A 17,233-nucleotide genomic window follows, 5' to 3' on the forward strand; every position below is an offset into this window, starting at 1 on the left:
TGGCACTGTGGGAAGGGATTCTCATGGGCAACATTCAATGTTCCATTCCTGGGGCACAGAACATATGAAGAAAAGTCATGGGAGATGATACCAGAAGGCGATATAGGTAAAAGGATGGAAACCCTGAGAGTCCCTCTTAGAACACTGAGCCATGAGGTTTGTGACACCCACATCACCGAGTTATACAGTAGACCCTACACCAGCGAGATGGAACTGTACTGCAATGAACAGTTATCTTAAAGTGACTCCAGCCATCCATCCAACCCATGCTGACAGCAAGAGAGTTGGATGCAGCCATCCAATCCCCTTCTCCTTGTAAGAGGCACTACATCATTATTCAGCTACTCAGACTCTCTGGACAGGAGTGGGTGTAATTTCTTATAGGTCTTAATGTCCCCAAGTTCTCGTAGCTGGGGTTCCCAGACAATTCCTTCAAACAGCTGCCACCAGTTCCAAATGCTCTATGCAAAATGGTCTGGTTCATTTCTTCCACCTAAGGTTGATCTCATGAGTACAATATAACAGTCACGGGGAAGGTAGAGTCTGTCTGCTGGGATGCACAACAATCACACAGCAGGTCCAACAACACCTGGCTCTTGCATACCTTCTCTGTGAAGGCAGGTCAAGAAACAGTGCCTTCTTTTCTTTTGCTCGCCCTGGCCATCTAAGTTTGCTTTTCCCCATTTTATAGGATCTCTTGACCCATTTCTTGCCAAGTGTGACTCTGGAAATCCTCCCAAACTCTGGGGTGTGACAGGGAGCCACCCAGCAAAGATCTTGCAGGACAGAACAACTGGTGCCAAAGTTCCCCTAAGGCCATACCATCCACAATACTGAAGGTCACCTCATGAGCGCTGGAAAAGAATGGCATCAGCGCAGGGCTCAATGCCTCACTTAGGGAAATGCACAATAAAGTCCTCAGACTTGAGGAGATGGAACATCTGGTCTGGGTTTCTTATCTCTACAGTAAGACTATCAAAACTTGTGTTGGAAGGACAGACACAAGAAGAGAACCAGGCTTGAAGAAGCTTCATCCAGAAAACCAGAAGCAAGTGGGCATTTGAGAGACAGGAGACCAAATGATGCTACCTTCATTAGGTAGGTAACTGGAAGAAAGATGAGAGCCATAATATGGAGGGAGAATTGCCTAAAGGGAAGACAGAAGACATGGATAGCCCTAGGGTTTCCATATTCCAAACTGGGACTTGGAAGTTTGGACAAAATGATGATGCATTTTGGAGATGTTGGTTTGAGGGGTTTATCCAAGTGGAAATGCCAGTCATCAATTCCCTGGAGTATTATTTATCAAATGCTGCAACATGTCAGGTGCACACTTGGTACTGAGGAATGACACCAAAAATACAGAAAACAGACAACTGTTTTGAGCAGCTCCTTCACAAAGCCAATTATTATACTCTAAAGGAGACATTTCAAAGTACACTGCAGATGTGGGCTATGACATCTTTTCAGCTAATACACAAGGATGAGAAACAGTTTGCCAGCCTTACAATTCTGTGGTTTTGAGGGGGGAGGAGGGTTACAGGAAGAGGAAACAGTAGGTGCAAATGCACAGAGGCAGGAATTGTGTGCAGGAAACTGCAAGTCACTCAAGATACACAACAGGGGTGCATGGAGAGTTATCACAAACACTTCTGGACGCGGTAGACATTACATGTGTGTCCTCTTTATAATTATCCATAAAACACTGACATTTATGTGTAGTATACTTTTCCATATATGTCACATGATGTTTACATATATGCAGGATAGAAATCAGACACACACACACATAATACATGCACCTAATTTTATAGCCACGTTTCCTTTTCAAAGAAGTTCCTCCCAGTTGAGCAAACAACAGACTTAAACTTCACTTATTTGTTTATACACATAAAACCCAAATTGAGTTCACAAAGAACTAGATCTTAGCAGGAGTCATTATATAGACTTTTACATTACAGATAATGAACACTGTTTTCTACTCTCAACTCAAGAGGAAACATTCATTCCCCAAGTCACAGAGGGGTACTTAATGGCAGCTGCCCTGGGGATTCATTCCTATACCACAGCGACTAAGAAACTTCTTTTGCCTGCGTGTAAAATTGTGTTTGCAGAAAAACCACCGCAGGGCACTATCAACGTGGGTAATGTGGCATGGGAAAGACCCAGGTGGAAAAGCTGTCCGTGGACTCACTGGAGTAGAAAGCAATGATTAAAATAGTATCTCCCACTTCTATTAACATGCAATAGCCTCCCCTCTGGGGTTTAACGATAGCCCATTTTGTCTCCTCCAATAAAAAGAAAATGCGGAACCCAATGCACAGGACCACAAAAACATTGTTTGTGTCATTAAAACTTTTTCTAGGTTAATTTTCTCAAGTAAATAGTTTGAACAACTCACTCTCATTACTAGAAAGCAGTGAAATGGTCCCTTTCTCGGTTCATTGAAGAGATACTGATTTCCGGCTTTATGGAATTCACTATTCCTTTACTCATTTCTTTAAGAGAGGGAGGTCACATGATGTTTAAGTAGGAAGGGCCCCCCATGGGTTCGAGGAAGGGCCCTAAAATTAACTGATCATATATTCAACCAATCATGGTCCCATACCAAGCATCAACTGTATCATCTATAAAATGAGTATGATAACACTTTCTATATCAGTGGCTCTCAAACCTTAGCCTGCATTAGAGTCACCTGGAAAACTTAAAACACAGACTGGCTGGGTGCCATCCATCTGTTTCTGGTTCAGCAGAACTGGGATAGGCCTGGGACTCTGCATCTCTCATAAGCTCTCAGGTGATGTGGGTGCTGCTGGTCCATAGAACACACTTTGACAAGCACTAATATACACTCATTCATGCGGTTAGTATTATAAGGTTTTTTAGGTGAATATGATTGATAAAATTATACATTACTTATATGTTATAATACGTTCTAGGAAGAATCTACAACTGTCATTTCTTTATACGGGAAAGTGTCAAATAAAAATATTTACCTACTGAATGCAAAAGCATGCCTAGTGGTGAATAATCTAGGCTTCAGTTCAGTTTAATTGAAGAAAAACCACTGAATGACAGATGGCATCAACACCGATTCTAATAAGTGTTCTTAGCATTAAATTTCACCCTACACAAGCAAATATCTCTGTTCACAAATTTAAGCAATCACTGACATTAGTTTATGTTTGCTGAAAATGTTATACTAGATAACCTTTATTTTACACTTAATAACATTAGAGACATCCTTAGAAAAACGAAAGAAGGAAACTGGTTCTCTCTCACCTCTAAACCCATCCAAAAATGGAAAGAGGGTTGGAGTGCCCAAAGGCCTGCAGGCTACCTTGACCAGTAAAAGAAGAATGAACTAATAGACCCCCTTTATTTCCAAGGCACACAATCCCCCCTGCAAAGCTTGGAGACCACACTCCCAGGAACCCTTCCCCATTTATCCACTGAAGTGTTGAAGGATGTGCCTTCTCCCTTTGTCAGTATGGATGAAAGTGAATTAACAGTAATCAAGGATTTATTTTTGATATTTTGAATGAGTGATGAGAAAAGCTAAGGGAAGACCAAATTATCTCTGATGTTTACTATTCAGCAGAAAGATTTCAATCCATCAGCCACAAACCCACTGTGAGGTAGATGAGCCATGAAATGCACTGCAAACTGAGGAAAGAATACAATTTAAAAACCAACTCTTTTCCAGAATACCAATTTCTGTGCATTGTTACCAAATTCCATTAGTCATCCAATATAATAACGTACTTTGAGTTCACACAATATATAATCAGAGCAGCAATTACAAACACTTCACAGGGAAGATATTAACGGCTGGGTGTGTGTGGGGGGTGGTGGTGGGGTGATTGTGGACACCTCCACATATGGTGTATTCATTAAGTTGTTCAACCTCGATTTACCAAAAGTGGAAGACATTAATGTGTTGTAATATGACTGTCAAACCTCCCTAAAATGCCCAATGTTAAAGAAAAAAACTATTTTAGAATCCTTTACTGAAGGGTTTTAATTTAAAGAGAAGCAGATTAAGTAGATTCAATTCTTTGTTCCTTTACTTTATCCCACTTCTGAAGGACTGAAAACTGCTTAGTGTACCTCTCAAAAAAAAAAAAAAAATCCCTGCAGTCTCTCTCACTCTCGTTTCCTTTGTTCCCTAGCCTTCAATTTTGTCTTCTTCCCCAAAAGTCTATAATAGAGGCTTAGTGTAGGAAACTCCAATGGAGATGAGGCACACGGGTCATCAATACCAACTACAGCAGAGAAAAGAGAAAGGTGATACGTCTGGATTTCTTTATTTAAACCACCCAAAGTTTAAAATGGAGAAAATTTCATAAATCTAGGGGGCAGAAAACTTGTTTCTGGGAATTATCATTTGTAATCTATGCATCATCAAACCAATCACTACAGAAGTCTGTGCCTTGTATTCTTGTCTGTCAAATAGAGAAATAGATGCCAACAGCACCTTCCTCACTGGGCTGCTGTTAAATCAAACTAAGATCTCCACTTAGTGAGCAGGGACTAATGCACAAATATCAAGTCATATGCTTGCAACATTTCCCATTCCAAGTGAAAGGCAAAAGATACTAGTAGAAAAGCCAAAAATGGACAGGTAACGCATGTAGAAGAAGAACACGGAATGCAAATGAACAAAAGGAAAAGCATCTGAAAATCTTAAACTCTCGAGACATTTCATAAAACCTTGAAACCAAAATAAGAAAGACCACTTCTAGAGAAAACTGATTGTCACTTTTATGTGTCACAGTTAAATGCAAAATTAGATTAACATCTGAAATCAAGAAAAGGCAATGAGATAGCTCATGTGTTATGGGAAGTATAATAATTATCGACATAGTTTGAGCCAACAAATAAATAAAAACTGAAAAATTATAGCAATTCAATTAAAGTTTCCTGCCTGGAAGGAGGCAAAGTCAAGTAATATAATTCATAATAACAACGGCAATAGTAATCATGGCCATTCACAATGGAGAACCAACAAGGTGGCAGGAATTGTAAGAGATACTATTTGCATATATCACCTCATCATATATCACCTACAACACCACTGTGACATGAGTCTTATGGCCTCCACTGTGCAAACAAGAGAACTAATGGAAAAGCTGAGTGACAACTGTTGGTCATTTGTACAATGGCATCACAAATCTCAGCATCTTGCCTACCTGTTGTAAGCAGGATTGCTAGATGGCCACCATGACTCTTGTGCCCAGACCTTGTCCGATCCGCACCCTTTGAGTGTGGTCAGCTCCCCAGACTTGCTTCTAACAACAGAATGTTGTGATCGACTATCACTGCCATCTTGATGTTATTTTACCTGGCAAATGTGAAGGGATTTTGTGGGTGTCGTTAAAGTCTTCAATCAGGTGACTTAAACTTAACCCAAACAGAGGTATCCTGGCTGAGCCTCTCAAAAGAGGGTCTAGAAGTGAGAGACGTGAAGCAGCAGATGCTCACCTGCCTGCTGTGTTGTGTGTTGCCTATGAAAAGGGAAGACCTCTAAGAGGTGAGGGCCTCAGTCTTACTGTGACAAAGAACAGAATTGTGGCAACAACCTGAAAGAGCTTGGAAGAGGAACTCCAGCTCCAGATGAGAACACAGCCCAGAAGACACCTTTAATGCAGCCTGTAAGACGCAAAGCAGGTGAGACGCTGACCCAATGAAACTGGGAGATAATAAATGTTTGTTGTTTCCAGCCTCTAAGTTCGTGGTAATTTGCTTTACAGCAACAGATAACAAATACATTGCCCCCCCACTGTTTCCATATTTTAATGAACTTTATAAAAAGGGATGTAAATGAAGTTACATATCTTGGCACTCTACCCAGCATAAACATGACTGCAATACTGTCATCTTTTTTGAATATGTCCAACAGGAAACAATTACTCTAATGGAATTGCAGACTTAAGGAGTTGGGACAGATTGCAGGTTAGAAAACTGAGTCCAAGAGAAAACATATCAATTACCTGGTATCACTGAGAATGAGTAAAGAATGGAAAAAGAATCTACATGCCCCCAGACCTAATTATTCCTCTACAGAATTATTTTTCAGTATTCACAAAATAGCAGGAACATTAACTGAGTGATATAAATTTTAAAAAGAACACATTTTTGCTCATGTACAAGAAAAAAATATTTTGATAAAATAGAATGTTACATTGATTTTCACAAGCTGTGTCCCCATGAGGCAGCATGAAATATGTTGGCAAATATCTAGTTAATTTTTTCTGTAGATCACCAGGAAGGTAGTTAAGCCCCTGGTTATGCAAGAGCCAAATTTCTTCCTTCTTCCTTCCTTCTTTAGCTCCCTAGGAAACTTTTATATGTTCATGTAATAACAGAAAGTTGTGTAAGTTGAAAGCTAATGCAGGTAAACATATAATTATACCCATAGCACCAAAGCTGTTTTAGGACATAAAATTAATAAAACAATTCTAATAGCATTTATGTTTATAACTTGATGCATTTATAACCTAATGCATCTATGACTAGGCAGGTGGAAGGAGGGAGGTCAGGGTGGGGGTGGGGTGCAGAAAAATGCCACACATGATTCCTAGGTTCTGGAGCATTAGTATATTCTAAATGAAGGCTGGTAAAATTTAAAACAATATTTACTGGCTTTATTTTAACCTTATTTGTTTGACACTATAAAAAACAGAAAAAAGTCTCCAAAATCACCATGGAAAATCTGTGTATGTTCTAAAGATGAATAAAAGCAGGAGTGTATTGGGTATTTATAAACGATATATTTTATTTTCCTAGTTCTTATTTATTAACAGGCATAGAGGGATTCACTACATTTTTATGGTTTAAATATGATATCGCATTTGTTAAAGACTCAGAGTATTTTTTTAATTGTGACTACAATGATAAAGACTGTATTGTCACAGCTTTCTATTATGCCTGTGCTCAGCAAAAGTCCTCATTTCAGGCTAATCAGATTAACTAGAAAGAGCAGCCATCATTTGGCAAATAGTTTCATAAATACTTAAAACTATCTTTGTGGATATTTTGTGGGAGCATAAAATCTGATCTCCATAAAAAGTCACTTGGAAAGAAATATGGAAATGATATAGATTAATCAGGCACACAAGCTGTTTCCGCTTGAAAAGTCCAGATGATGTAACTGTAGCCAGATTTTCCCTTTAAATCATCTAAAATGTTATCTCTGGTCTACACCGATTTCACTATGGTTGAAGAGCGACGCCAGCTAAGCTTTGTTATCTGGTAATGAAAGCCACTTTTGATCCCTTAACCTCAACTAAATGTAATATTTGAGCATACCACCTATCTGCTTTATGAGTTAAATTCTTTCATTTCCCTAGACCAATGGTTCTTAAAGCGTGGTCCCTGGAACAATACTTTCAGCATCAACATCACCTTGGAATATATGAAAAACACAAATTCTCAGGTCCCACCATAGACTGGCTGAATCAGAACCTCTGAGGTGGGGCCCACAATCTGTATTTTAATTAAGCTTTGGGGTGATGCAGATGCAATGTGGCATTTGAGAAATTCTGTCCTAGATATTAAATGGAGACAACAACTGCCCATAGAGAAGGCAAATTAACCAGAGCTAGAGCTTGTTGCAGGGCATTCTGGACAATGGACAAGCTGCCTAGATCCATTTAAGAAATTTTTACATCAGAGTCATATAAGCAACTATAGAACTGATAATAAAATTGAGGAAAGTCTTCTTCAGACCACTGTGTCCGTCAATACCATCAATTTCACTATAGATTGAAGCAGTCATTTCCACATTGGGCCCTAGAAACTAGACAAAGTCAAGGGGAGGCTCTAAAGATGCTTGGCCTATTTCCAGATATTCTGATTCAACCCTATGCATGACATACCTGGGCTGATAAATAATGTATTTTCTTTTCTCTTTAATCATACTATTACGGCATGCCTAGTGACTTCCAAATTTTCTGATGTATGTAAAAATGACATTCATCCTTGCCTTTCTTGGTAGCCATTTTGTAAAATCCACCCAGATAGTCTCACTTCTCTCCTTCAGCTCTTATTCAAACATATGTCATTAATTTTTCTGCCTAAAGGTTTGCATTTTATCGTGCTAAGCCTCTCCCCATGTTCTGTTAACCACAGGACTTTTTTTTTTTTTTTAAGATTTAATAGAATTTTTACTGCTTCATCAAGGACAGTCTAAGGCTTAAAAAAACTGTGATTCATGGAAATTAAAAAGCACACTCTTGAAAAACTAATGGATCAAAGAAGAAATCAAGGGGAAATTAGAAAATATCTTGAGACAAATGAAGATGAAAACACAATATACCAGAACTTATGAGATGCAGCAAAAGTAGCAACCACAGATTTTGACGACCTTTTAATCTCACATGACATCCTGAATATGCAAGGAGTTAATCTACCTTCCAAAATGAGATATTTTAAGTTGACAAGTATGCAATAATATGTCACTTTTTTTTCATTTCAAAGAAGACTTTCTTCTTCAGATCACTTTTGGTTTTCTGGTAAGTCAAAGAAATCCAACTGAGCTCTTTCGCATGCTAAATCGTAGGGATAAAGACTGGATGTGTCTAATGGGGAGTGTTTTCCCCAGAAGAAGACCATTCACTGAGATGATCAACAAATCGTCCCCAATGTCCTGCCTAATGTGCTATAAATTCATCAGAAGTAAACTCCTTTCCATTCAACTGTTGATCAACCTCAACACTAATGCAAGTACATAAATAAGGCTAGCTGTTCCTATCAAGAACTACAAATGACTGAAACAGTTCACTAAGTCCAGGCTCATTTTCTAGATCCTCAGAAAATTTTCATAAAGCTCCTATAGCAGTTCTACTGATGCCCACCTAGATCCTTGTTGGTCCCCTTTATTGGCTAAATATCCATCCCCCCATGTTTGCAGGCTTCCCTCCTAACAAGGGACAGGTATGGCCTTTGACTACCTTTGGCCTCATGGAGTCACTTACCCAGATGCAGAGAGAGCAGGAGGTGTCTGAGAGACTATTTCTCCACAGAATGCTCACAGATCATGCCTAGGGTGCAGGAGCATAAGAGCCCATCAACCTTGCCTTGGAGCAGAGCAACCTGCCGTGTTGAGGCAGGGACTTCACCTCAAACCTCACTATTGGTTGGCTTCTTCCTCTTGACTGTCCTGTTTCCCTCATTCTCTGACACTTGTGTCCTAGGAGCTCCTCCTTAATAAAGCTCTTGCAAACAACCACTTGTCTTTGGGTCTGTTTGGAGAATGTGACCCAAGACAGCTATCATTTGCAAATAATCAACTTGGAAAATCATGGTAATCCGAAAAATATTCTGAATCCCATACAAACTATTTTTAAAAATCACATTTTTATCTAAATCCTTTTCTTTGGCTTTTGATAGATTTCTGGAGATTTCTGGCATTCTTAAATTTTCTGTGAAAATAGTCATAATCATTATGATCAATGCACTAAATGAGCGTTCTTCCAGAGAGTTCTCAGTCACTGTACACTGTATTTTATCCTGCATTATTATTAATCAGGTTTTAAAATACTTTAACCATTTCCTGGGAAACAGGCATGCATGAGTATATACCATCTAACCTAATGTGCAAATAATTTTCTCAAAAGCTTTGTCACATCACATCATAATCAAGAGGCAGTGCCTGATTCTAAAGAAGAAATATTTCTTCCTGAAAAAAAAATGAAGAAAAACTATAAAAAGCATCAGCTTACCTAATTCCCAAACCAGAGTTCATTTTTGTCATATTCAGAGCTAAAAAGAAATATGTTCTTATCCTCTATATTTTAGGTCACTTTCTTTTTGGTTAAGATTTATTCCAGTTTCAACCACCTATTACTCCAGCTTATTTTTTTAAATCTATCCCTAAGGGAACATACAAACTTTACTCCAAAGATGAATAAAAAGGATTAATTTCATAAGTTCATCAAAACTTTACTTAAAAATGAATAAAGATGACTCTTTACGAAGATTTTATAGAAATAACATCACTCTTCTAGGCATTTTCACAAACAGCATTAATTTAGTATTACCATCTCTCTGTGAATGGAAGGGAGTAAGTGAAAGGCAATCGGGGTCAGATCCAGAGTGGGATAGGGCAGATCTGAAAGACAACGCATGGGCTGGGGCACCTGGGTGTCTGACTCTTGGTTTCGGTTCAGGTCAGGATCTCAGCGTCGTGAGATCAAGCCCTGCGTTGGGCTCCAAACTCAGCAAGGAGTCTGCTAAAGTTTATCTCTCCCTCTCCCTCTGCCCCTCCCCGCACTCCCTTGTTCGCTCACTCTCTCTCTAAAAGAAATAAAACTTTTAAAAAAGAAAGAAAGAAAGAAAAACAACACATGGGAAGACTGTAAAACTGAGGAGTCACAGTTCTTGAGAGGAGAGACCTGTAGAAAGAAGGGAAGAAAAGACCTGGTAATCATTAAGAGATCAAACTAACATTTACTGCAAGGCTAAAATTCAAGAACAAGTGACTACAGAAGGCTTACTCACCAGGAATCTTGGGATAACTCAGAGTTCGCACAGATTTAGAAGAGAGAGATGAAATTGCGACTTAAAATTGTAGGTACAGAAATAAGACTTTGGTAGTTAATATGACCTTTCTATACATTCATTAAAAAGTGAAATGTTTTAAAGAGAGAGTGCAAGATTTTAAGTTACCAGATTAAGATCTGGACAGATCTGGGAGATGGGCAGTGGGCTACTTGTCAAGTGGAAGTCTGAATAAATGATCTTGTTGGAATTCTTGAGCTTGGAACCAAAATGGGAACAGTGAAGCAATATAGCTATATGTTTCAAATTCACACTACATAACAATGAGAAAGAAAATATCCTGTAAAAACGCTTTTACAAGGCCTTTTGTTTACTCCAATTTCAGCTTCAGAACAGTAGGCAGAAACCGAACAAAGAAGGCTAACTAATAAAAGACATTTACCTCCTTCCAACACATCTTTGTCCTGACTTTCACAAGAAATTCCCTGAGAAAATCAACCACTTACTACCTTCATTAAAAAGGTTGCAAAGTGGCAACACAGTGCAGCTTATTTCTATCCACTGGTGGGAAGTATAGAATCTTTCAAAAATTCAGTGACTAGAAATTGGAAACGAGAATAAGCAAAGACAGAGTTAAGGAAAGAGAACGTTAGTGCTGGCGACAAAGAGACCAAAGTATAAATTGAATAACACAGCAGCCTGAAAACAAAAGTACATGAATTAAGCAGTTTCTCAGTTAATGCAAACAACTAAAGCAAAAACAGTTGGAAGATATGTTTTTCTGTAATAGTGTATACTTTTCTAGTAGATATCAAAAATATTTCTGGAAAGAAAGCTAGGGAGGAAGGGAGGGTAGGGCGAGGGAGGGAAAAGAACAAGAGCAAGGTGGGTAAAGAGGGAACAAAGGGCATGCCATCTCTCCTAGCTAGCAAGCTTACGGCCCTAGAGCACAAGGAAAGCTGATACACTGGGGTCATCTCATAGGCTGGCCATTCCTGGATGCAGTTAGGGCAGGAAGGAGGAGCCCAGACAGGGTAAATGCGGAAGGAGGGAAAGAAACAGAAGGGCCCCTGGGCCACCTCCCTTCCTTCTACCTCCTGGGGGTTGCTGCTGAGGCTGCTGCTTGATGATGGTGGCAGTTGTGACATGATTCCCTGAAAAACTGAGGACGCTGACCATGGGTTTCTGCGCATGCTTACACATGAACTTCACCTTCTCAAGGCAGAACGCTGAAAAAAACACAGAAGCCAATAGAATGGTGCCAAGAGAGACAACCACAAAAGCCAGTTCTTGGAAAACTTTTCTGAAATATTAAGTTGGGCAATCAAATAAGGAGCAATTCAGAGTGGAACTGCTCTCAAATAAAACTGTCTTTGGCAAAATGCTGGGCAGAATTTCTTTGTGTCTTCTTCTTCCTTCAAATCAAGATATTCTCACGTTTGGGGACGCCTGGGTGGCTCAGTTGGTTAAGCGTCTGCCTTCGGTTCAGGTCATGATCCCACAGCCCTGGGATGGAGCCCCAGGCCTGGCTCCCTGCTCAGTGGGGAGTCTGCTTCTCCCTCTCCATGCTCTTGCACTCTTGCTCTCTCTTGCTCTCTCCCCTTCAAAATATATAAAGTCTTTTAAAAAAAAGACATTCTCATATTTAATGCCTCCTCTGTAAATGGAGTTCAGAAAAAAAAATAATCGTATTAGAATTCTTCATCAAGAGCAAAATAGACGAAATATCATTAGCTTCCTCTGCTGCTTGAGTATTACCTTCCCGGTGTAGGAGGCGTCTCATTCCAGGTCATCTCCTCAAAGAATCACATTATCGATCAACACCAATATTTGTCTTTTGAAGTGAGTCCTGTGTACTCATTCCAGGGAGGCTTCATACTTTCAAAATGGAATCCACTGTAACTTTTGTTCTTTCAATCCACAACATTCATTTTATGATAAATTACTTTATTTTTTAAAGACTTTATTTATTTATTTGACAAAGAGAGAGAGAGCACAAGCAGTGGGAACAGCAGGCAGAGGAAGAGGGAGAAGCAGGCTTCCTGCTGAGCAGGGAGCCCGATGCAGGGCTCAATCCCAGGACCCTGGGATCATGAACTGAGCCAAAGGCAGACGCTTAACTGACTGAGCCACTCAGGCGCCCCTATGATAAATTACTTTATTCTCTAGAGTCTAGAACAACTGAATTTCATAATCTCCTATGAAGCCTCAATTTTGATGAGATTCACTCTCCCTGGGTATATAATCTTTCCAAATAAATGACTCGTGAATCCTTAACATAAGCATTGAACATTCAAGGGACAGACCGTTTGTTCATTATTGCACAATATATTTCTTCCCACTTAGATAAAAGTAAACCCCAAAAATAAATCTGCCTCAGAATTACTTCCTCTGTAAGTAGGTAAATACTTAGGACAAAATTCTTAAATCTGTATAGCTCAGATCCTGGATACACACTTAGTGAAAATATTCTACCTTGTTTGTCCGTGAAGTTTTTGTAATTGTCTTGCTTCTTTCCTCAATGTCTGAGCAACTTATTCCCTGTATACCTTTGGCCTAATCCCTCCTACCACTCAAATAAGCAATCTGTTTCCCTTTAGGCGCCATTATAAACACCTACTGTGTTTCACAACCTAGGTTATTTGGGTTTTTCAATTTTGAGTCAAATGAATCACACTTGCTCTATGTGGGTCAGTCAAAATTAAGTACAGAAGTCTCCACGTACTAAAGTTGCTATTATTCTGCCTTATGATTATGGAATTAAATTAACTTGAGTCTTAAGCACTTTATGTCTTTCGGCATTATTATTTTTTTTTTTTTTTAGTATAAAAGCTGGGACACATCAAATAGTCCAACCTTTGAGAAACTGCCTGGATGTAATACCTTTATCATTGGTATTACTTGATAGAATCATCAGTGGTTCTCAAAGTAGGATCTCTAGAAGAGCAGCAGCATCACCTGGGAACTTGTTAGAAACACAAATTCCTGGGCCCCATCCCAGACTTACTGAGTTGGAAATTCTGGAGGGGCAACCTAGCAATGTCTGTTGTCATAAACTCTCCAGGTGATTCTGATATACTCTGAAGTTTGAGGACCACAGGAATGGACACTTAGAGATTCATAACAAAGAGCATTTGGAAAGAAATACCAGGCTTTCTGGTTCTAAATAGTTCCCTTAACTTGTAAACAGTCAGATTTACATTAATGCCCCCAGAAGGAGTATATCTTCCTATTTAAAAATTTTTTTGATTTTTATGACTATCAGATGCTATTTTTAAAGAAAATATGTTAATTATGGAAAATTAAGAGACTAAGGGAGAAAAGAAGAGGAAAGAGAATATACCAGCGCAAATACAAGGAAAAATTAATTACAGACATGATGGCTCTCACTTTATCTCCTATCTATTTTGCAATTCTATTTTTAAAGTTAAAAAGAAAAATAGAGCATTAAGAGGTTTTTTGTTACATGAGAGAGCATTGAATCCTGTGACTGTATGTAACTGGTGATTTTCTTAATATTATTTTGATAATATATAAGCATTCCCAAGTGCTTTAAAAACATTTTCTGATGAAATTATTATTAAACCATTTAAAGGGCATACAAACCTAAGGGGCCAATGTCATCATTACACTTAGTGATCACCAAGGAGGACTGTATTACAATGGTACTCTTTTCTCTACACAGGTGAGTGGGTTTGTGCACGTCAGCATTAACAGGCTGCAGACCTTAGCAGAGGTGGCTAACTCCACCAAATTTTGCACTTTGCCTTACAGCGTAGAGAACGGCAGAAAATCACCACCTAATCATGAATCACAACGCACAGCACCCCTTTCATATAAAGGGTCCTATGACTAGTTCTCACAAATGGAATGTAAATGGAAGAGATGAGGGTCATTTCCAAGTCTTTTTCTCTCCCCTTCTTCCTTTACATAGTGCTCAAAGAGACCCTAAGAAATATTGGAACCACTATATTGGACAAAGCGTAGGTCCCTGAATTACCATGTAAAAGAAAGCCATCTTTAGACCAGCAACACACACACTGGACTCTTACGGGAATGAGAAATACTTGTTGATTTGGGGAACAAAGGCAAAGGAAAAAATTACCCTTCCTTACAACTTACAGCCCATTGACAAGTCCTGGAGACCAGCAGAGTGACCTTCCTTTAGGAAATCAACTGCCTCGATGTTAATACTTTGCTAACCTTTGTTAAAACTTTGCTAAGGCCTAAAGGCAATCAGCTTAACATATCCCAACCTCCAGGATCCTGTAAGTCTACTTTAACTTATAAAAATTCCTGTGGAAACTTCCTTTATCTCTATCCCCCAAAATCTATGTTAGTATTCATCCTCCAAGCAGATGGCCCACCAATAGATATCTGAAGGGTCTCATGACTAAGTTTTACAAGACAGTAGTAAATGACCTTTTCCTAATGACAGGTAGCCCCTCAAGGTCCTGGAGTCCTTGTGTCCAAATTCCTTAGAGACTTATGCTATCCCCCTCTCAACTTGAGAGTATATTATCTGCCACTCTTCACAACCCCAGTGAAGCCCTTTCTGCCCACGGGTCCTGCCTGTCCCTATGCTTTAATAAAACCACCTTTTTGCACTGAAGACATCTCATGAATTCTTTTTTGACCATCCTCTCTGAACCCCAACAGTTCCATATTACCTGTGTTAAGACATTGAAATTCTGGAGTTTATGTTTTATAACAGTATACGCCAGTTAATATAGGGCTTTTTTTTTAAAGGCCAAATTCCACTGTCTCAGAACATAAAACATCACAGGCACATTGTGATGCATGCTTTTTTTTGAGTTCTTTAAATTTTTTATTGTTATGTTAATCACCATACATCACATCATTAGTTTTTGATGTAGTGTTCCATGAGTCATTGTTTGTGCATAACACCCAGTGTTCCATGCAGAACGTGCCCTCTTTAATACCCATCACCAGGCTAACCCATCCCCCCACCCCCCTCCCCTCTAGAACCCTCAGTTTGTTTTTCAGAGTCCATCGTCTCTCATGGTTCATCTCCCCCTCCGATTTACTCCCCTTCATTCTTCCCCTTCTGCTATCTTCTTCTTCTTCTTTTTTTTTCTTAACATATATTGCATTATTTGTTTCAGAGGTACAGATCTGTGACTCAACAGTCTTACACAATTCACAGCGCTCACCATAGCACATACCCTCCCCACTGTCTATCACCCAGCCACCCCATCCCTCCCACCCCCCACCACTCCAGCAACCCTCAGTTTGTTTCCTGAGATTAAGAATTCCTCATATCAGTGAGGTCATATGATACATGTCTTTCTCTGATTGACTTATTTCACTCGTGATGCATATTTTTATGTGTCAACTTGACCAGGCCACAGGGTATCCAGATATTTGGCCAAACATTATTTCTTGAGTATGTCTGTGAGGGTATTTCTGAATGAGATTGGCATTTGAATCCATTGTCTGAGAAAAGCAGATTGTTCTCCCCAATGTGGGTGTTCATTATCCAATCCATTGAGAGCCTGAATCAAACAAAAAGGCAGAGAAAGGAAAAATTCATTCTCTGCCTGACTCTTTGAGTTAGGACAACAATCTCCTGGTCTCAGACTGTGTCTTATACCATCAGCTCCCTTGGTTCTCAGGACTTTGGACTGGAGAGTAGACTCTGGGATTTCTCAGCCTCCATAAGTACGTGAGCCAATTCTTTGTAAGATAGACAAATAGTTCTGTTTCTCTAGATAACCCTAAAAATACATACATGGAAAGTTTAAAAAGGGGAAAAACTGTGAGAATTAATTTTATCTCCATTTTGTAGATGGTAAAACTGAAACCCTAAATGACTGTGGATGGTGATATCTCAACACACCTGGCTTAACCCAGTTCTCTGACTTAGAATATAATTAAAGTTACAGCAAGCATTCACGAATACAAGTGTGTTGATTACTGTGGCTTTATACTAAGTCTCAAAATCAGATAGTGGAAGTTCTCCAACTTTGTTCTTCCTTTTCAGTATTGTGTTGGCTATTCTCAGTTCTTTGCATTTCCACATAATTTTTTTAAGTGTGTTGATTTTTTTTAAGTTTTCTAAGATTTTAATTGGGACTGCACTGAATCTATAGTTCATTTGGGAAGAACTGACATCTTTACCATACTGAACCTTTCCATCCATGAGCAGAAAATATCTCCCAATTTATTTGACTTTTTCATCAGAAAGATCATCATTAGATCTTCTCTGACTTTGTTTCATCAGTGTTTTGTGGTTGTTTATGTGCAAGATCCTCGACATATTTTGTTAGACTTAATCTTAAGCATTTCAATGTTGGTATGATTATGAATGGTGTTTCTTTTTTAAGTGTCAAGTTCCAGTTGAGCATTGCTGGAATATAGAAAGGCAATTGACTTTTATACATTGACATTATATCCTACAATCTCTCTGGAGATTTATTTGCTCTAGACAGGATTTTTTTGGTAGATTCTTTGGGGTTTCCAACACAACGTGTCTTGTCATCATGAGATAAAGACAATTTTATTTCTAGGTTTCATATGTTTCTTTTTGATTCACTGATTCTCTTCCTCGTCAACTGGAGAGTGTTTGGTACTTCTCCCACAGCCCATTGCAACCTCCATCTTTTTTCCCCAGAGTACTGATCTTCCACCTGGTTCTACTAAACCTCCTTGTCACATTTCTCCCTCTTATCTTAGGTCCTCTCACCTCACCTTCTTGAATGCTCTAACT

The 17,233-nt window shown here is 39.1% G+C and overlaps 1 protein-coding gene across 7 annotated transcripts in view; it reads right to left on the reverse strand.

Moving 5' to 3' along the window:
• PLCB1 (phospholipase C beta 1) overlaps nucleotides 1–17,233 on the reverse strand; it is a 714,547-nt gene that overhangs the window by 482,326 nt on the left and 214,988 nt on the right. The gene's annotated exons all lie outside the window — the stretch shown is intronic.

This window comes from Zalophus californianus, chromosome 8 (genome assembly GCF_009762305.2).
Source record: "Zalophus californianus isolate mZalCal1 chromosome 8, mZalCal1.pri.v2, whole genome shotgun sequence".
NCBI lineage: Eukaryota > Metazoa > Chordata > Mammalia > Carnivora > Otariidae > Zalophus > Zalophus californianus.